The sequence below is a fragment of the Cynocephalus volans genome, chromosome 3 (assembly GCF_027409185.1).
Source record: "Cynocephalus volans isolate mCynVol1 chromosome 3, mCynVol1.pri, whole genome shotgun sequence".
Classification (NCBI taxonomy): domain Eukaryota; kingdom Metazoa; phylum Chordata; class Mammalia; order Dermoptera; family Cynocephalidae; genus Cynocephalus; species Cynocephalus volans.
The window spans coordinates 33,772,098-33,793,487 of record NC_084462.1 but is presented as its reverse complement, the minus strand read 5'-3'; the positions used below and the strand labels follow the sequence as shown (position 1 = coordinate 33,793,487).

Sequence of the window (21,390 nt, the reverse complement as noted above, 5' to 3'; positions counted from 1 at the left end):
ACATCTAGCTTGTCTCCACTTTCCTGGCTATTAGGAACAACGCTGCTGTGCACACTGGTGTGGAAGTTTTCGTGTGGACCTCATTTGATCTTCACAGCAACTCTAAGGTATTTATTGGACCGCATTCTATAGATAACAGAACTGGCTCCAAGGTGATAGGAATTTTGAATACATTAGAATGCGGTTAGATTCCTGAGCCACGGTAATAGAGTCAAATTGATCGTGACAGAACCTGGAGTGGATGTGCCTGTGGGAAGGAGTCGTAAAAGCGAATGGTTAATTTTCACCTGTGAAATATCAGTCCTCTCCCCACCCTTTCCCTTCCTTGCCTTTTCCTCCTTTCCTGGTTTTCACTTCTTTTTCGGGTAGTCGGCTCCCTACAGCTGTGGTCGGTACAGAATCTGCCATCACTCAGTGACACTCATTCACACATCCACATGCAGTACTGTGTGAATCTGATACCTGCATTTGAGTGATCCCACGAGGTGAACGCGCCCCGCGCAGCAGCAGCGGACAGGCACAGGAGGGGGTTTCGCGGGAAAGCTCGCCTTCCCGTCCTGTTCCAGGCGTTCACGGATGGAGGCCTCCTGGGCCACCCACGTGGGGGCTGGGGCAGGGAGGACCGCCACCCGCTCACGCTCCCGGCATCCCGGCCCTGGCTACCGTCGCTCCGGCAACAACCCGCCCAGGCAGGGGGCGGCCGGGAAACCCCGCCGGAGCGCGCGCACGCCGGGCGCGGGTCGCGGGCCGGGTCGCGACGTCACGCCCCCGCCCCTCGGCGACTGTAGGACCCGCCCTCTCGGTGCATCCAGCCGGAACGCACGAATCAGAGAGGCCGACACATCTCCCGGCCGGGAGCCCGGCAGCCAATCGCGGCACGCGAGTGACCATCCGGCTGCCCGGGAGGCTGGCTGCCGGCGCAGGGGCGGCGGCGGCAGGAGTCGCTGCTGAAGCGGCCGCGGGCGCAGGTCGTGGCGCTGCTCGGCGGGCCGGGCTGGCAGCTGCTGGCGCCTGGAGGCGAGGGCGCGCTCCCGGGCGGCCGCATGGCCCCCACCTAGGGCGGAGGCAGAAGCGGCTGAGCCCAGGATGCCGGCGGTGCGGTGCGGCGGCCCCTCACCCACCCCAGGTAAGGGGGACGCGGCGCTCGCTGCGGCCCCGCCGCCGCCCGCCGGCTCCGTCCCGGCCTCCCTCGCCCTGTCGCCTCCCCCGGCAGTTGTCCGGCGCGGAGCCCCGTTCTGGCCGCCCGGCCCCCGCGCCCACACGCGTCGCCCCGCGCGCCCGGCGGTGGTCGCCTCCCTGCCCGCCTCCTGCGCCCCTTCCCCTCCTTTTTCGCCGCCCCGCAGTCCTTCGGGGCTCCTTCGCGGGTGAGACTCCCGTACCCCCGGGGTCGCACTTCTGCCCTCTCCTCTTCCCGGGCTTCGCCTCGGCAGCTTCACCTCGTCCCCAGCCCTCACACGGTGTCCTCTCCGCATTCCTGTCGCTCCAGACGCCCTGGGTCTTGCCCTTTGCTCCCCGACGCCCTCCTTTCCCGAGCAGCCTCTCCCCGCCTCGCTCGCACGGACCGCAGGCGCTCACTCTTCTTCCCTTGCGTTCCGCTTAAACCTTCAGTCAGGCACGTTCCCACTCTCCAGAATGCCAGACCCCCGTTTTAACATCTTAATTCGTCCTTAAATGAGCTGCTCCCATAACATGTAAAGTGCACTGGCCGGAGTCTGGCACACAGTAGGCCTGTCACGTAGCGAGTGCTCACATGCCAGCCTCTTCCCCCTTCCAGGCCTTCTGCACTCCCCACGTGGTGGGAGGAAGAAGTCCAGTATTCAGAGGGGTTTCACCCTCCACCTGGAGAGTGGTGTGGGAGATGCCAGGACGAATCGGGGAACTCCAGGTGTACTAAAAGGATTAAATTGTCACTGCTTTTATACACAAGAAACCGAATTCTGCTATCTTTTGTCGTGTATTTTTTTTTTAAAGGATTCTTAGGCTGCTATTCAGCGAGGTTTGCAATGTAACTACGCCCAGCCGCCTCTCCTGGCCTCTTATCTACAGTGTCAACAGAACCTTTCTTTTAGGGAAGATAGAGCCCCTACCACCTAGTTGCGATAGCATTGTATATAAGCGGTATTACACATGGTTGTCTTTTAGCTGGGTAGTCCAGGGAGATGCAATGAATTTTCATCTTTTAAGAGCCCGGAGGATCAAGTTCTGACAAGTTCTCCAAGAGTGAAAGAGGAATTATCCACCTTTCCCCCAACTCTGGCTATCAGGAAATATCTAGTCAATTTATTAACATTAGACTTTTAAAAATTGTAAATGTGCTGTTCTTGCCACATTTGCTCTGATGGTCTCAAGCCTAGATGAGTCAGTCAGTCTTTCTGCTGCTGGGCTCCCCAGGGCAGGCTGGAGAAAATCGTGTAACTGAGCTGCTGGGTGCTGTCCCAGCTTCACCTGCACTGCCTGGCGATCCTTTGGCTTACCCTCAAGATTCCTCTTATGTACTAAACCCTAATGACTGTTTAGGTATCTTCACCATTCTTCTCTTACTCTTTGTCCTACTGTTGCCTTCTCTTCCTAGCTTATCTTGCCTCCTACTTCACAGAAGAAATTGGTGGGCGTTAGCCCTGAACTCTTAAGGAGCTGTCATTTTTGTCTATGTCTGTACCTATCTGATTTCTGATTTCCTTAACTTTATCTCAGAGGAAGAAGGGTCCTCCTTTCTAAGGCTAAAGTCTTTGACCTCTCCCCGTATTATCTTTTTTTTTTCTTTCTGCCTGCATATGTGCTCAGGTTTCCATCATCCAAAACAAAACAAAAAAAACCTTCCCTTGATGCTTTCCTCCTCTTTTTTTCTTCTCAGGTTAATGTGCATTCCTTAGGGTTTATTTTTTCATTTTCTTTTCTTTGTTCTCTCTCTAATTTCCTTGTGTGATTATACTTTCTTTCGTGGCTTCAAATAGCACTTGTATACTTATGGTTTTCAAAGGTGTATCTTTAGTCCCTGTTTCTCTTGAACTTCAGGTCCCAATTTTCATGTTTACTGGATTAACATGGATATTTGGTACTTCAAACAAGGTTATCTTTTTTTTCCCCCTTCTCTATCCATAGCCCTTTTAAACACATTCACAAACATTTCTCCTGTTTTAAGACCTTTACCCTAGAAACCTTAGGATCATCTTTTTTTCTCCTCATATTATCATACATCTATTGTTGCTACCTCAAATCTTTTCCTTTCTCTTCTCACTGCCAGAAGATTGGTTCAGGCCTTAGTTATGTTTTCCTGAACAGAGTCCCCAACTACCTTGGGAGCCTCCTTACCTCTGGTCCTACACTCTAGTTCATCGTCCACACTGCTGCTGGGATTGGTTTCATTTCTAAAATATCAGTCATGCCACTTGTTTTCTTTAAAAATTCTCATCAGCTCCCAGACACTTAGCATGATGAACCAGTCTCACCAGGCCTTCTGTAGCATGGACTTATCCTCAGGAAACAGACCATTCAATACAGTACAATCCAGACTGTGTGATAAAGACTGTGATAGAGATGACTACAGGGTACTCTGGGAGCACTACCCTGGAGAAGGAGAGGAAAGATTTCTGTCCACAGGCACCTAGTACTTTTTCTGGCTTCTCCCCCGACCCCCCACCCCCTAGTCCCCCAGTGTGAGTTAGGTGACATATCTTTATGTTTCCACATGGCTGCCATCTCCTTTTTTTTTTTTTTTTTTTTGGCAACTGGCCAGTAAGGGAATCCAAACCCTTGACTTGATAACATGGTGTTATCAGCACCATGTTCTACTGAGTGAGCTAAAAGTCCAGCCCATGCCATCTCCATTTTTACACTATTATAATGGTCTATATTCTTATTTTCCTCCCTGAGTAGCTATTGAACTCTTTAAAGAAAGGGATTGTGTTGTATCTCATTGGGTCTCCAGTTTATAGTAAAGTGCCAGGCACGTGGTGGGTACTCAGTAAACTAATAAAGCTTTCAGAAGAGTTGAATCCAGATAAGGAAAGGTAAGGGGAGACAGGCATTTTTGGAAGAGAGAATAACATGTACAAAGATGTGTAGTAACGTAGGACATTTGGGAAAGAACTGGTAATTTGGAAAGGGTGGAGAAAGGGCATGATGAGAGATGAGGCTGGAAAGGAATGAAGATGCAGCTCATGAATGACCTTGCATATCTTACTACATAGTTCTATTCTGATGGTAGTGAGGAACCTTTGAAGGAGTTCACCCTGGAAAAATCTTGCAGTGTCTGGCTTGTTCCCATCTTTGGCTTTGTGTCTTGCTGCATTTTGCCTCAGCAATGTAAAATCACCTGCATTACCTGAACATGCGCAGGTAGTTTTGTTTCTATTTCTCCTTCTCCACGGTATGCCCTTTCCCACGTTGGCCACCTGTAGGTTATACATGCTTACGGTTACCTCTGCAGTAAAGCCTTTCCACATCTTCCCTTTGTTCATCTTCCTTTTGATCTCTACTGTCAAAGTACCTGTGACAGGTCTTGTTTACAAGTCTTTCTCCTCTTGGCTTTAAGGATAGGAATTTGAAATCAAGATGAGTTTTGATTCATGTCTTTATCACTTACTCTGGCAGGTAAGGTGAATGAGTTTTGTGACCAGGTGTATTTTGAGAAAGATCTCTAATCCTTCTGGTAGCTCTATGGGGAATGGGTTAGAGAAGTGCAAGGCTGGACACATGAAGTTCAGTTAAGGGACTCATTACAGAAGTAGATAAGATTGCCTGGTCCAGTGCTTTTCAACTCAGGCACTACTTTAAAACCACCTGGGGAGCATTTAAAGGGTAAGGATTGGGGGATTAAGGCATCCACAGAGATTCTGATTCATTTGGTCTGGTACACCAGATCTTGTTATTTAAAAAATGCTTCCCATTGTTAGAGTGGTGTTGGTAACACCGAGGTTAAGAGCTTGGATCTCTTTACCCCAACCACGCAAAAAAATGAGTAAATAAATAAATGCTTCCTATGTGATGGTGATAAGCATCTGGGGCTTAGAACTGGCCTGAGGGCACGAATAGGGAGTGATAGAACCCTGAGGATCAATAGCATTTAACTCACTCGTTGAAAATCAGGATAAATATCACCTTTGTTGGCATGGTTAATTGCTTACTTTCCATGTACTGCATACATGTACCCATCAAAGCACTTATCACGTTTTATTAAAATTACTTTTCATGGGTCTACTTTTCTTATGACTAGGAGTTTTTTGAGGTCTGGGGCCATGCCTTATCTTCTCATCACTGCCTTGCACAGTACTTGGTATGTTTAGAAACTTGGTAAAAGTTGGTTGAATGAATCAGTTGGTAAACAATGTAAAACAGATCTTGAATTCATGCTTTTGCAAGCTGACCAACTGTTTCTTTGTTGGCTGCTTAACAGGTCACTAGTCAAACTTGTGTAATCGTTCTTTTTCTTTCTTTCTTTCTTCTTTTTTTTTTTTTTTTTTTTTTTTTTAAAAGATGACCGGTAAGGGGATCTTAACCCTTGACTTGGTGTTGTCAGCACCACGCTCACCCAGTGAGCAAACCGGCCATCCCTATATGGGATCCGAACCCGCGGCCTCGGCGCTCCCAGCGCCACACTCTCCCGAGTGAGCCACGGGCTCAGCCCCTTTTTTTTTTTTTTTTTTTTTAAGTATATGAATGAGAACAGAGCAGTGTAGTAACAGTAATAAATATTCACAGAATTTTCCATACTGGACAAAACATGACTAATTCTCTGATTTATGTTTTTAATTTGACAGAATATCATCAGATTCTTTGAACCACTTTCATGATGCAGAATTGTATTACTCCCTCCGCAGCTGCAGGGGCTGTCTTCATATCTTTCTGAGATTTCTTTTTGCTAGTATTTGTTAATTAAGAAAACTTGCATTTAGAAGGCTAGGTTCTGGAATTTCTTAGCATTATATGAGAGAGCAGACCTGAGGAGTTCAAATTTTATTAGAAATAAAAAGAAGTACAGAATATTTTACATCTGCACAGAATCTCATGTGGGAGCAGAGCAAACTATTCTTCTGTTCTGGGCATCAATCTGGGACTTTAGTCGTCATTCTTTTTTTAAAAACATATACACAATCTTTTTAAATTAGAGTGGATTAAGATAAATATTTCCTCTATAATGACTTGGCTTTTAAGGTGGTGAAGCTATGACAGTTACTAAAGCTCATTTAGGCTTTATCTTTAGTAGATACTATTTAAAATAGACTTTATTTCAGATGGTTTAAGTATATAGATCTTGTATCTTTTAAACAGATAGCTCTGATTTTAGGCTCATAGACTTTGGAATTTTTTTTGGCGGCTTGCTGGTACAGGTATCAAACCCCAGACCTTTGTGTTATCAGCACCATGCTCTAACCAACTGAGCTAACCAGCCAGCCCTGGAGTTTTTAACTAGAACAAAAACTGTCAGATTGAAAAAAGATCTTGAACAGTGGCATAACAGTTTCTTTCTTTCTTTTTTTTTTTTTTTTTGACAGCTGGCCGGTACAGGGATCTGAAACCACACACTAACCAATTGAGCTAACCAATGATTTCTTTTTAACTAAGAAAATTAGGGAAGTAGAAAATATGCATTAAGCCCTATACCTAAATGAATCTCATTGGCATTGGTGGTGGAGAGGAAGAAATCTGTAATTCACAAATATTTAACTACTTTTATGGGAAACACCTGTAATTGCTCATATATTGATATCAGCATATTTTGTAATTCCCAGGGCTAAGATATAAACTATAGAGTTCTTTGTTTCTTAAGATTTTATCAGATATTTTTCTTTATAGGATTTATTGACAGTTCTTTACTTTCAACATATGAAAAATATTATGCCACTTTCTTTGGACCTCCTTGATTTCAGATGAAAAATTCTGTCATTGGAATTGGTGTTTTCTTATAGGTAATGTGTCCTTTCTTCCCAGCAGCTTTAAAGGTTTTTTTCTTTGTTATTAGTTTTCAGCAGTTTAATTATGATGTGCCTGATTGCATGAATTTCTTTGAGTTTTTCATATTTGGAGTTATCAAACCTTCTTGAACTGTAGGTTTGTCTTATACCAAATTTGGGAACTGTTCCACTATTATAATTTCTCAGTACCACTTTCTTCTCTATGTGACTATGATATACGAATGTTAGATCTTTTGTTATGTCCTACAGGACATGAGGCAATGTTCTTTTCATTTTTATTCCAGTCTGTATTTTTCTCTGTTGTTTAGATTGGGTAATTCCTGTTGTTCTACTTCAGTTTAAAGTTGACTGGTTCTTTTCTCTGTTATATTCATTCTGATATTGAGACCACCCAGTGAGTTTTTATTTGGTTATTGTATTTTTCATTTCTGTAAGTTCCATTTGGTTCTTTTCTTTTCTTTTTTTCTTTTAAAAATGACCAGTAAGGGGATCTTAACCCTTGGCTTGGTGTTGTCAGCACCACCCTCTCCCAAGAGAGCTAACTGGCCATCCCTATATAGGACCCGAACCTGTGGCCTTGGTGTTATAAGCACCACATTCTCCCAAGTGAGCCACGGGCCGGATTTCGTTTGGTTCTTTTCTAAGTCTTCTATTTCTTGGGTGAAATTTTTCTAGTTTGTCATTTTTTTTTTTTTTTTAAGATGACTGGTAAGGGGATCTTAACCCTTGACTTGGTGTTGTCAGCACCATGCTCACCCAGTGAGCAAACCGGCCATCCCTATATGGGATCCGAACCTGTGGCCTTGGTGTTATGAGCACCGTACTCTCCCAAGTGAGCCACAGGCTGGCCTCTAGTTTGTCATTTTTTTTTGCCGGCTCTCTTATACAGGCAACCGAACCCTTGATCTTGGTGTTCAAAGGCTACATTCTAACCAACTGAACTAACCAGCCAGCCTATTTTGTCATTTGTTTCAAGAGTATACCTAATTGCTTGTTGAAGCATGATGGTTGGTCTGGCTGGTTTGCTCAGTTGGTTAGAACATGGTGCTGATAACACCAAGGTTCAGGGTTAGATCCCTGTACTAGCCAGCTGCCAAAAAAAAAAGAAAAAGTTTTCTTTCTGTCAGGGTACACTTTTACACTTTCTTTTACACTTTTCGTTAATTTTTTTTTTTTTTTTTTTTTTGTGACCGGTAAGGGGATCGCAACCCTTGGCTTGGGGTCGCCCGCACCGCGCTCAGCCAGGGAGCGCACCGGCCATCCCTATATAGGATCCGAACCCGCGGCTGGAGCGCCGCTGCGCTCCCAGCGCAGCGCTCTCCCGAGTGAGCCATGGGATTGGCCCTAAATTTTTTCCGTAGTATTTTATTCTTTTGATGCTATTGTAAATGAAATTGTTCTTAATTTCATTTTTGGATTTTTACTTACTGCTAGTATATAAAAATACAATTGAATTTCTTATTTTGATTTTGCAACCATACTAAACTCATCTAATATTTCTGATGTTTTTTTAGTGATTTATTAGGATTTTATATATATAAGATCATGTCCTCTCTAAACATATTTTCTTCTATCCAACCTGAATACCTTTTAGTTTATTTTTATTTTTCTTGTCTACTTGCCTTGGCTAGAAGTTTTTGTACAATTCTGAATAGAAAAGGTGAAAGTGAATATTTTGTCTTGTTTGTGATCTTCAGGGTAATCATTAAATGTGAAATTAGTTATGCAGTTTTTAGATGTCCTTTATCAGGTTGATAATGTTTTCTTCTATTTCTAGTTTATTCAGCGAATTTATCACCAAAGGGTGTTGGGTTTCATCAGATGCTTTTTCTGTGCCTGTTGATATGATCATATGTTTTTTTTGTCATTTATTCTGTTAATATGGTATATGTGATTGATTTTCATGTGTTGAACCAACCTTGCATTCCTAGGATAGATCACCCTTGCTCATGAAGTGTAATCATTATATATGTTGCTGGATTTGTTTTCCTTGTATTTTGCTGAGGATTTTTGCATTTATATTTATAAATATCAGTCTGTAGTGTATTGGTGTAGTATCTTTTTTTGGTTTTGTTTGGTTTTGGAATTTAAAACTGGCCTCATATAATGAGTTTAGAAGTGTTTCCTCCTCTTCTATATTTTGGAACACCTTGTTAAGGATCAGTATTAATTCTTCTTTAACATTTGGTAGAACTCACCAGTTAAGCCATCTGGTCCTGGGCTTTTTTTTCCCCCTTTTTTGGTGACTGGCCAGTACAGGGATTTGAACCCTTGACCTTGGTGTTACCAGCACCACACTCTCCCAAGTGAGCTGATCAGCTAGCACTATACTTGTTATGTCTTCTTGATGGTGATGGATTTGCCCTCCTGTAATTATAAAATGTACTTTTTTGGTCTCTAGTAACAATTTTTGTCTTAAAGTGAATTGTATCTGATATTGTATTACCACTTTGGAGTCTTTTGGTTGCTGTTTGCTTGATATATGTTTTTCCCTCCTTTTGCTTTCATCCTATGTAGTCATAGAATCTAAAGTTTGTCTTGTAAAAAGCCTGTATTTGGATCATGTTTTTCGTTTTGGGGGGGGGAGAGGTCTATTCCCAGTCCCTGTTAGTTGAGAGTGTTTAATCCATTTACATTTAATGTAATTACTAGTACATTTAGTGTTTACATCTACCATTTTGCTACTTGTTAAATATTTCTAGTGAATATATTATATATATTTATATATATCTAATATATACATACCTTGTTTATTTATTTATTTATTTATTTATTTATTTATTTATTTATTTTTTAAAAGATGACCGGTAAGGGGATCTTAACCCTTGATTTGGTGTTGTCAGCACCATGCTCAGCCAGTGAGCGAACCGGCCATCTGTATATGGGATCCGAACCCGGGGCCTTGGTGTTATCAGCACCGCACTCTCCCGAGTGAGCCACGGGCCGGCCCATACCTTATTTATTTATTTGTTTTCGCAGCTAGCTGGTAAGGAGATCCAAACTCTTGACCTTGGTGTTATCTAGCTTATATTTTTAATATATATTTTTTAATGTATGCTTTTAGTATATTTTTGTTAAATATTTCTAGTATATATTTTAATTGTTTCTTTTACTATTTTTTAAATTTTCCTGGTGATTACAATTAATAATTGAAAACAATATATTTTGGAGTAATACCAACTTAATTTCCACAGTATACAAAAACTTTACTAACAGAATTCTGTTTCTTTCCCCCTCCTTGTGTCTTATTGTCACCTCAGTTACATCTTTTACATTATAAGTTCATCAACAGTTTTGTAATTATTGCTTTATACAGTTTTCTTTCAATTTAAATAGGAAGAGTTTCTTAATATGGATGTAAGAAATCCATATTTCTGACTAGTGTCCTTTTATTTTAGCTCTAAGGACTCCCTTTACTATTTCTCATAGGACAGTTCTCTAGTGATGAATTCTCTCAGTTTTTGTTTACTGGGAATGTCTTAATTTCTCCTTTATTTTTGAAGGATAGTTTTGCTGGATATAAGTTGCTTGGTTGATAGTCTTTTTCATTTAATGCTGGGAGTATGTCATTCCACTGCCTTCTGGCCTGGTTTTTGATGAGAAGTCAACTGTTTATCTTACAGAAGATTTTGTATCTGAGGAGTCACTTTTCTCTTGCTGCCTTCAGGATCCTCTGTTTGTCTCTGTCCTTTTACAGTTTGACTATGATGTATCTAGGTGGAGATCTCTGAATTTTTCTTCCTCGGTGTTTTTTGAGTTCCTTGGATGTATAGATTAGTAGATTAGTATTTTTCATTGGATTTGGAAAGTTTTCAGCCATTATTTGTGTAATTATTTTTTTTTCCCTCTTTCTCTCTCTCTTTTTTTTTTTTTTTTTTTGTGTGTGTGTGACTGGTAAGGGGATCTGAATCCTTGACCCTGGGATTATAATACTGTGCCATAACCTAACCAACTTAGCTAACTGGCTAGCCCCTGTCTCTCCTCTTCTTATGGGACTTCTGTTACGTGCATGTTCCTTGATGATGCCCTACAGGTCTAAGGTATGTTCATTTTTTTCATTCTTTTCTCTTTCTGTTCTTCAGACTGGATAATTGATCTATGTTTAAGTTTGCTGATTCTTTCTTCTGCCAGTTTAAATCTGCTATTGGGCCCCTCTAGTGAATTTTTCATTTCCATTACTGTATTTTTCAACTCCAGAATTTCCATTTGGCTTTTTTTCTGATTCTGTTTCCTTATTGATAGGGATTTAGTCTTTATTTGGTGAGAAATTATCCTCATAATTTCCTTTAGTTCTTTAGATATGGTCTCATTTAGTTCTTTGAACATATTTACAATAGCTGATTTAAAGTCTTTGTCTAGTAAGTTAAAAATCTGGGCTTCCTCAGGGATAGTTCTATTGACTGCCTTTTCCCCCCACTGTATATGGGCCATACTTTCCTATCTCTTTGTGTGTCTTATTTTTTTGTTGAAAAGTGGGTATTTAAAATAATATAAAGTGGCTAATCTGGAAATCAGACCCCCTTCCTCCCAAGGTTTGTTGCTGCTGGTTGTCTTGTGACTTTCTGGAACTAACTCTGTAAAGTCTGTATTCTTTGTCTTGTGTAACCACTAGTTACACAAGTGTCTCCTTGGCTAGCTTAGTGGTCTGCTGATAATTGGACAGATTTCTTTTATTTTCTTTTTTCTTTTGGCAACTGGCTGGCCTGGGGAGAGATTTCTTCAAATGTCTTCAACCAGTAAGTCTCCTAGCCTTTACTGAGGGGCTGTGTATGTGTGGTGGCACTTCTTCAGTGTACCAGCAGTTTATAGCTGTGCCTTAGCCTTCATTTCCTCCTTGCACAGAATATTAAGATCCGCCATCAGTGAGAGATTAGGGCTTCCAGTCTTTCCTGAACATGTGCATGCCTTCTAGATTCTTAGAAATATGTTATGTTGGAGCTTTTTTAAGCCCTCTGTAGACACCTCATTCCCCTGTTTTTTCTTTTAAGTTTTTGATCAGTGTCTTGCTTGCCCCAACTGTTACTGCCATTGCAGGCAGCTGTAACACTAGTCTGTGATTATTTTTAACAAACACCCTGGTGATAGGACTGTTTACATTGAGGGAGTTCTTACTCAGATCAAGTAAAGATAAGCCCTGAGAATGGAGCTTTTCCATTGAGCTACTAGACAGGTCAGATAGTGACAGTTCTTTGAGGATGCTGTTTCGGGGGAAGCTCCTAAACTGTTCTGCCTTTTTAAGTAGCTACTGAGCTGCTGGTGTTCACAGCTATCATGTTTGTGAAGCTGTTGCTTTCCTTTTTTCTTTTTTCTTTTTTTTTTTTTGTTTAATTTTTTTGTTTGTTTGTTTGTTTTGTTTTTTTTTTTGTCTTTTTCGTGACCGGCACTCAGCCAGTGAGTGCACCGGCCATTCCTATATAGGATCCGAACCCGCGGCGGCGGCGGGAGCGTCGCCGCGCTCCCAGCGCCGCACTCTCCTGAGTGCGCCACGGCTCGGCCCGAAGCTGTTGCTTTTCAAGGCCTCCTCAGAGCCGAGGAGAAGAGAATGGGCAAATTAAATGCCACAAATCTTACTCTGCTTACTGAGAGTTAGCCATTTTTCTTGTTTAAACATTCCTTAGGTTCTTGTAAGTCTTTAGATAATTTTCAGAGTTTTGAAAAACTTGATTTTCACCATTTTTGCTAGTGTCCTTGTTACATTTACAGAAGAGCTGACTTTGGGAGGTCCTTACTGTGCCAATCTGGAAGTGCCTCCTTTTGCCTTTTCTTACATTTATGTAGTATAAGGGATTCATGCATTACATGAATTCCTTGCTTTATATTTTATCTGGTATTCATGTGTCCACAGCATACAAGATGATGAATGGGTTTTAATTTGTGCTTTAAAGGAGCTTATAGTGTCATGGGGTAAACTAACCACAATATAGTGCTATTAGTGTGCAAACCTAAAATGCTTTTGCCAAGTGCTTTGAGGTTACAGAAGAGGGAACAATTGGTTTCAGGAGGGAGGATGGGAAAAGAGCAGTCAAGGAAGGGTTCACCAAGGAGGTGTGTATAAAAGGGAGAAGGGGCATAATACAGGAGGCAGCAGTGTGAGCAGAGGCCGGATATGGAAGTGCCTGGTGTGTATGGGAGTGGTGTGAAGGAGGCAGGCTGCATGGGAGGAGGGCCAGAGGTGAGGGTGGAGGGTGAGCAGGAGCCTGTGTATGAAAGGTGCCATAGGCCCCTGGTCTTTATTTACTTACTTATTTTATTTTATTTTGTTTTTAATGCATAAAGAATTCTTTGAAATGAATTAGAAAAACATTAGCAAAAATTTGGTGAAGGACATGAGCAGACAAGTTACACACCGCAAAGAAACACACATGGCTAATAAATACATTCTAAGATATTCTTGCAGGTGGGGGCAGGGTGGCTGATGGCTCTGCCTTAGGGCCCCCCAGTCTTAGGGCCACTCAGAGTGCTCTGTTGCTTACCTGGATGTGGGTGGGGGTGGGGTGGCCCACACTCCTGTCTCAGGACCCTGGGCCTGCTTTGTTATTTGCATGGATGTAGGTGGGGGCACGGTGGCTTGGCCACCTGTCTGGCCCTTTTTCTTTAAAAGTCCTTTTACATGTTGCCCACTTGATTGTCACAGCAGCACTGGGAAAGATAACTTAGAGGTGTTCCTTTTCTTTTGCATTTTCTTCCCAGTCTTTTCATAATTTCTATTCTAGTTACTTGTGGAAAAGAGTTTGATTTTCATAATCCCTATTTGATGGAGGAGAGAACTGATGCTCAGTGTTTTATCTAGTGCCATATGACTAAGAAAAAACTGATTCCAGACTAGAGCCAAAGTCTTCTCACTCTAATATGTTAGGCCTCTTTTACATTAATTCATCTTCTCTTCTCCTTTTCCTATTCCAATTACTTTTAATTCTAAAAAGTTATTAGTTGGTAGAAAAATGGTGTGAACTTGAGTTACTGAATGAGAGAATATGATTTGGGAAAATTTGCTTTCTTTGTGTTCTTTGTCATGGGTGGTTTAAACAGATTATAAACATGAGCTTGAAGAATCTAGAAGAGGAATAGATTATCCAACAGTGACCTTCTGATTTATATGTCTGAGAAGGTTAGAACTTGGTAACTTAAACTTTTTATTTTGTTTTATTTCATTTTAACTCTTTATTATGAAAAATTTCAAACATATGTAAAAAGAGAGACAATTATATTGAGCTCTCAAGTACCTGTCACCCAGCTTCAACAGTTAACTCAGAGAGCACCCTCATTGTATGTATAACCCCCATACACACACCTGCCAATGGATATTTTTGAAGCAAATCCCAGACATCATTTCATTTAACTTGAACCTTAAAAACGTTATGCTTGAGTTTAACTTGTGCTCTTGTCTCCATTTGTGTCCTAGGCAGTAGGTTCAGTTCTTAGTATTTGACCAGCTCTTTTCCGTCCTGACCATGGAGTTTATTGAAGTACACTGATCCGTTAAGAAGATGAGTCCCAGCTGACTTCCAAAGATTGTCAGCTGTGTATACCATATTCTTCTTGCCATTTGCTACTTGTTTTCAATGGGTTTAGTACCAGCCCCCAGTGTGCAGGTAGGAAAAGGGGTTCCCATGTTAGAGCTCTAACCATGAACTGACATAAAGATGGGTCTTGGAACATTGAGTTCATTTGGTTCAGATTTGAAGTTTCTGCCAAATGGCAAAGCTGTCATTCAAAATTAACCTCTGGACACTTATTCTTTGGCAAGTTCAAGCATGTGATACAATTACCTTTCCTTTTGCTAACAAGCTAGAAGTAAATGGGGAAACCAGCTGTAGACTGGACTTTAGACAGCAGGCAAAGTGGCGTTGTCTGTTGCTGTTTGCTACATTGGTTGGCATCATGAATGGGCATGGGAAAAAACAAGCTAATGATTAATAAAGGAAAGAAAGTTTTTAGGGGAATTGTATATTCCTGTAGTTTATCTTTTGCTAGGATATTTCCCCGGCATCTCTTTGGACACTTCCCTGATTTTAACAACAAGGTGTGGTGAATGTGCTCCTGAGTGTATGTGTTTGGGCCTCTGTGTGCCCTGATTGTGGGGCATGGCCTTGTTGACTGCTGACCGCTGTACCCCTACTTTTGTTGACTGATGTTGTTTTTGATTAGCAATGTTACTTTAAATTTGCAAATACCTAAGTAGAGAAGTAAAATGTCAGTACTTCTTTAACTTACTGTTATTCAGAAATAACAGTAAGTGTTATTTTCTGGGAGTCTCTTTTATTTGGTCTGCTGGGAAAGAGCTGTCTTATTGATAGTGATTTCTCAGATATGTTTATTGCAGTGTTGCATGCTTTTTCTTTTTTTTGGAAACAAAAATGAGACTAACATGCTAGTGTTCCTTTCTAGCTCAGCCTCAGCTCTGTAAATGTCCCATTTGAGAAAATATTGATACTGCTTGTCTGAAAAATACAGTGAAATGGAGTTTAAGGTAGTGGAAAGAGGTTCAAGAATTTGAGAAGAATCAGTATCCAGTTGTGAGCAGAGACCTCAGGCTTCCCAGTTTGGTTAGTTAACATGCTTTTTGAAGGCTCAATATACACTGTGAGCTGGTGCTCTGCTAAGCATCCTATGGTAGAGGATGGGACATAGACAAAGTCTCTAGGCTTCAGGCACTTGAAATCTTTTGAAGTTAGTAAAATATACAAGATAAAATGAAAAGTGACATTTGAAGAATAGGTTAGATTTAGAGAAGTGATGAGGAGAATGTGCTACCTGAACCTCAATTTGTACGTCTATAAAATGAGACCACTGGACTGAGAGGATAAAGGTCCCTTTTAGCACTGATGCTCTATGGTTCTGTGAAGTCAAGAAACATCCAAAGAGAGAAACTTCACAAGTTTAGTGAAAAGTAATGAGAATATTTTTGGAGAAGCCAAAATCCCTTTCTTTTCCTTTTTAGTATTCCTTTTTTTTGGTGGCTAGTCCGTACGGTGATCCAAACCCTAGACTTTGGTGTTATCAGCGTCACTCTCTAACTAACTGAGCTAACCAGCAAGGCCTAGAGTTAATATTTTTTTTTAATTAATTAATTTTGGGGGTCGCTGGCCGGTATGGAAATCTCAACCCTAGACCTTGGTGTTATCAGCAACCAACTGAGCTAACCGGCCAGCCTTATCTTTATGTTTTAAAAGGATCCCTCTGGCTGCTAATTTGAGAATAGACTCCAGGAGGGGAGTAGTAGAAGCAAGAATACCTGTCAGTAATCCTGGTGAGAGATGCTGGCAGCAGTAGTGGATGTGTTGACAAATGGTCATATTCTGACTATGTTTTAGAGGTAGAGTCAATAGAATTTTTTTAGGTTTGGATGTAAGGTATGAGAAAGAGATGAATCAAATATGTATTAAATACTTTAAAATCAAGCACACCCCACCCTCCGTGACCTAGCAATTTCTCTTCTAAAAATTGAGTTTAAGAAAATAATCAGGTGTGCAAAGATGTTTGTACATAGAAGAATATTTATCACAGTGTTGTTTATAATAATGAAAAAAAAATTTATTTTTAGTATTCTGGTTGAAGTGATATAATAATGAAAAATTTAAAATAAGTAAACAATAGAGAATTGGCCAAATAAATGTCATTAGGTCCTTTCAGTGAAGTATTATGTACCCATTAAAATGATTTATAAGTTTGTTTGTAAACAAGGAAATGCATCAAAAATATATTTCCATTTTTAGTCTTTTTATGTATTTTACTGGAATTTGGAGTATTTTAGTGGAGAGTTGGTAGAAGGTCTCAGATACTGTTGATTATTGGTAGAAGTCTCATGTTAACTTTTGATTGGTCAATATTTTGTATCTGATTTCAAAGAGGTGGTTACCTTGTTTTTGTATAATTGAATTTTAAATTGTTGCTAAGGTAATTTTTGAAAGGAGATGAGTCAGTTGTCACCTACTGAATTCAGATATGTATCAGAAGTTGGCAAGTTAAATGTAATTTGAAATATGATAGTGCAAAATTTTATCAAAAGCTTTGCCATCTTGGGGTGATTTCTTAACGATTACTTCTCTCATGTAATATGCATTACTTAACCTACCCCAAACCGGTGGAATGTGCTAGAAGAATGATTCCTGTATAACTGTATAAAATTATTAGAGTTTAGTGCATCCCTAAGAGCACTTCTGTTTGCTTCACTAAGTGAGTTTGGTTTGCTTTGTTTAGATTTAAATGAATTTTTATTTCATTTAAGTGTCCATTAGATGGAAAATTTTTATTAAAATTATTTTTCCAAGATCATTTCTCTGCTGTTCTCCGTAAAACCCATTATTTACTTCCTGTATTCCTATCACCACTGAATCTATCACCACTATATAATGTTTGATCAGAAACATTATTAATTAGAAGATTTAGGATCACAGACTCTCCTGTTCTTGATCATCTCCTATCATCTGTCTTCCTCCTCTCCTCATGTTTTCCATCAAATTTTTCTTGATTTAAAAAAAATTAATATACAGTAAAATTTACTTTTTTTGTCTGCATAGTTCTGTGACTTTTAATACTTATATTGATTCATGTAATAGCTACCACAATCATAATACAGAACAGTTCTATCATCCCAGAAAACTCCCTTGTGTTATATCCCTTTATGGTCACATGGTTGCCTGTCATCTACTGATGTTTAGTCATTTTGAGAATGTTTTATGAATGGGATAGTTTTGAGATTGGCTTCTTTTACTGAGCATAATGCCTCTGAGATTCATCCAAATTGTTGTTGCATGTATCAAGAGTTTGTTCCTTTTTATTGATGGGTGGTATTCCAGCAATGGATTACCACAGTTTATCCATATTCATCCATTGAAGGACGTTTGGTTTGTGTCTAGGTTTTGGTGATTATGACTAGAGCTGCTATAGACATTCATGGGCAGGTTTTGTGTGAATATAGGTTTCATTTCATGAGGATAAAGGCTCAGGAATGTGATTGTTGGGTTGTATGGTAAGTGTATGTTTGCATTTGTTAGAATCTATCAAACTCTTTCAGAGTAGATGTATCATTGCATATTCCCAGCAGCAATGTGTAAGAGTTCCAGTTGCTTCTTATCCTCGTTAGCACTTGGTATTGTCAGTATTTTTTATTTTAGACATTCTAATAAGTGTTTGGTCATTTTTTTTAAAAATGGTATTGTTGAGATGTAATCCACATATTATAAAATTCCCCACAATCTGGGTTTAGAACATTTTCATCATCCTAAAAGGAAACTCCATACTTATTAGTAGTCATTTCTCATCTTTCTCCTTCTCCCCGCCCCAGGCAACTACTAATTTTTCTGCCTACAGACTTGCCTATTCTGGACATTTCATATAAATGGAATCATACAGTATGTGGTGTTTTGTGAGTGGCTGCTATCACTTAGCATAATATTTTCAAGGTTCGTTCACATTGTAGCCTGTATTTTTTCCTTTTTATGGCTGAATAACACTACATCATATGGATATACCATGTTTTGTTTGGTAGAATGAATAACAATGCTATGAACATATATGTACAAGATTTTGTGTGTTTTGTGTGGACACATGTTTCAATTCCCTTCAGTAAAATTGCTTGGTCACATGGTAACTCTGTGTTTAACCTTTTAAGGAACTGCCAAACTATTTTCTTTTTATTTATTTATTTATTTATTTATAACATTTTTATTGAATCATAATTGATTATACATATTTTTGGGGTTCATCGTTGACATATGTTGATCAAATCAATATTACTAGCATATATATTGTTAGAAATCATACTTATTCTTTATGCCCCTTGTCCAGTCTCTCCCTATTCCCCTCTCCCTCCCCCCTCCCACCTCTGATAACTCTAGATTTCTTCTCTCCTTCTGAAAGTGTGATGGTTACTTTGTTGATCTGTTGCCTAGATGATCTGTCCAATGCTGAGAAGTGTGTTCAGCTCCCCCAGTACTATCATAGAGTAGATGATGTTTCTGTCACTCTGGAATGGGCTTTGTGGGGAGAGACATCCTCTTCTTTTCTTTGGTTTCTGCTGGTGACTCTCATTGTGTCAATGCACTCCATTGGCTGGTGGACCATCTGTGTGGTGGTTGTGGCATCTAGCCACTTTCACGGCATCAGTGGTTATTGTGGTGGCTGTGGTGGGCCACCTACATGGAGGTAATGTTGTTGGCATGCTCCTTACCTAGTTGGTGGTGGTGATGGCAGTGAGCCTGGTTGTGGGAGGAGGGTGCAGTCCCCAGCTCTGTGCCTCAGGACCCTGGGTGGACCCTGTGGCATCTAGCCACTTTCACGGCATCAGTGGTTATTGTGGTGGCTGTGGTGGGCCACCTACATGGAGGTAATGTTGTTGGCATGCTCCTTACCTAGTTGGTGTTGGTGATGGCAGTGAGCCTGTTTGTGGGAGGAGGGTGCAGTCCCCAGCTCTGTGCCTCAGGACCCTGGGTGGACCCTGTGGCCTGTGATGCTGGTAGTGTGCCTTGTTGTGGGAGGGGGTCTGGTTCCCAGCTCCATACCTCAGGGCCCCAGGTGGGCCCTGTGGTGCTGGAGGTGTGCCTGGTTGTGGGAGGAGGGTCTGGTCCCCAGATCCAAGCCTCTGGACCCCAGGCGGGCCCCGTGGTGCTGGTGGTGTGTCTGGTTGTCCCCCCTTTCTGGCTTGGTAGCCCAGGGGACTTCCAGTCCTTTTATGTGTTATAGGTGATTTTTGGTGAAATGAGACCTTTACTAGTTAATATCAAACTTTGTCTCTGGTTGTGGGTACTCTGTTCTTTCAGTTCTGTGTTGGATTATTTGCTGTTCCCACCACTTAAACTCTGCCCTGGAACTAATTTGTTGTCCTTTGCTTACTTCTAAAGTGGGGGAACTTCCTGTGGGGACCAGTACTTGAGCTCTGTGGTTGAGCTAAGTTGCTGCTTTGCTATAGATTCCCTGTGGAAGCGTTTTTGTGCAGCTCAGGTTTTAATGGTTGACTTTATAGGACTTCTGGGTTTAGTGAAATCCAATGCCCCTGGGTTGTGTAGAAACACTGGACTGGGCCCGAGTCTTCTCATCAAACTGCACCCCATGCAATTCAGTATTCCTGACCAGTCTCCTCTGAGTGGTCCTACGCTGATTGGGGGGTAGATCAGCTGTACTTACTGTGTCCTAGTGTACTCCCAGTGGGCCCATCTCCCCCACCACCTGTGCTGCAAACACTTCCCATGGGATGGGCTGTATGTCAGTCCCTTGCAATGACTCACCGACCTCTGAGTGGCTCCTTTTTTTCAGTTGTTGTGGCTCCTCAGCCCTATGTGGGTCCGTGGAACCATATTAGTGGTCTTGCTGGCCTGGGGGCCACCAAGGTCCTCTTCTCCCCTGCTACCTCCATGCAACTTCATCCGAAGGGCACAGTTGCAGCTTTTGCCAGGTCCTGCTCTGTGTGCTTACCAGCTCCAGCCTTGAAGCAGCTGGGGCTCAAAACAGTTGGAGAGGTTTTTCTTTTTCTCATCGTGGCTTCTCTGGCCTTCATACACTCTGTAGGTCTCTCCTCCTCTTTCCCTGAGCTCTAGTGGCCCCACCTTGGCTGTTGTTGCTTTTTAATAGTTGTAAATTGGTTGATTTGTGGGAGAGAGTGATGCTGGGGACCGTCTATTCCGCCATCTTGACTGGAAGTGGCCAAACTATTTTCTGAAGTGGCTGCACCATTTCCCAATCCCACCAGGAGTGTATGAGGGTTTTTACTTCTCCACATCTTCACCAGCACTCATTATTCTTTGTTTTTCATTGTGACCATCTAGTGGGTATCAAGTGGTATCTCACTATGGTTTTGATTTGCATTTTCCAAAATATTAGTGATGTTGAGCATCTTTTATGTGCTTATTGATGATTTACACATCTTCTTTGGAGAAATGTGTATTTGTATCCCTTGTCCTTTTTTTTTGGTAGCTAGCCAGTATGAGATCCAAACCCTTGACCTTGGTGTGATGATGCCACTCTCTAAACAACTGAGCCCCATTTTGTAATTGGGTTATTTGTAAATTGTAACAATTCTTTATTGTATATTCTAGATACAAGTTTCCTTATCAGACATATGACTTGCAAATATTTTCTCCTTTTGTTTGGTCTGTTTTTCATTTTCTTTGTTTTATCCTTCAAAGCAGAAAAATTTTTAGCTTTTTTTTGGCTGCTGGCCATGAAATTTTTAATTTTGATGAAGTCCAGTTTATCTGTTTTTTCTTTGTTGCTTGTTCTATTGGTGTTTTATCTAAGAAATTATTGCCTAACCCAAGGCTGTAATGATTCACACCTCTGTTTTCTTCTAAGAGTTTTATAGTTTTAGCTCTTACATTTAGGTCTGTGATTTAATTTGAATTGATTTTTGTGAATGGTGTGAGGTAGGCATCCAATGTTATTCTTTTATATCTGGATATCCACTTGTCTCAGCACCATTTGTTGAAGAGATCGCTCTTTCCTCATTGAATTGTCTTGGCAATCTTGTCAAAAATCAATT

At 41.1% G+C, this 21,390-nt stretch overlaps 1 protein-coding gene and 1 long non-coding RNA gene across 2 annotated transcripts in view; one reads left to right on the top strand and one right to left on the bottom strand.

Moving 5' to 3' along the window:
- LOC134373386 (uncharacterized) overlaps window positions 1–723 on the bottom strand; it is a 33,765-nt gene extending 33,042 nt beyond the window's left edge. Inside the window, exon 1 of the long non-coding RNA XR_010022976.1 lies at window positions 463–723. This is a non-coding gene — a long non-coding RNA (uncharacterized LOC134373386). The remainder of the gene's footprint in view (window positions 1–462) is intronic.
- A 220-nt stretch (window positions 724–943) lies between these two features.
- The window catches only part of TPST1 (tyrosylprotein sulfotransferase 1), a 129,923-nt gene continuing 109,476 nt past the window's right edge, over window positions 944–21,390 (top strand). Inside the window, exon 1 of the mRNA XM_063091180.1 lies at window positions 944–1,126. The gene's annotated coding sequence lies outside the window, so the exon portion shown is untranslated. The remainder of the gene's footprint in view (window positions 1,127–21,390) is intronic.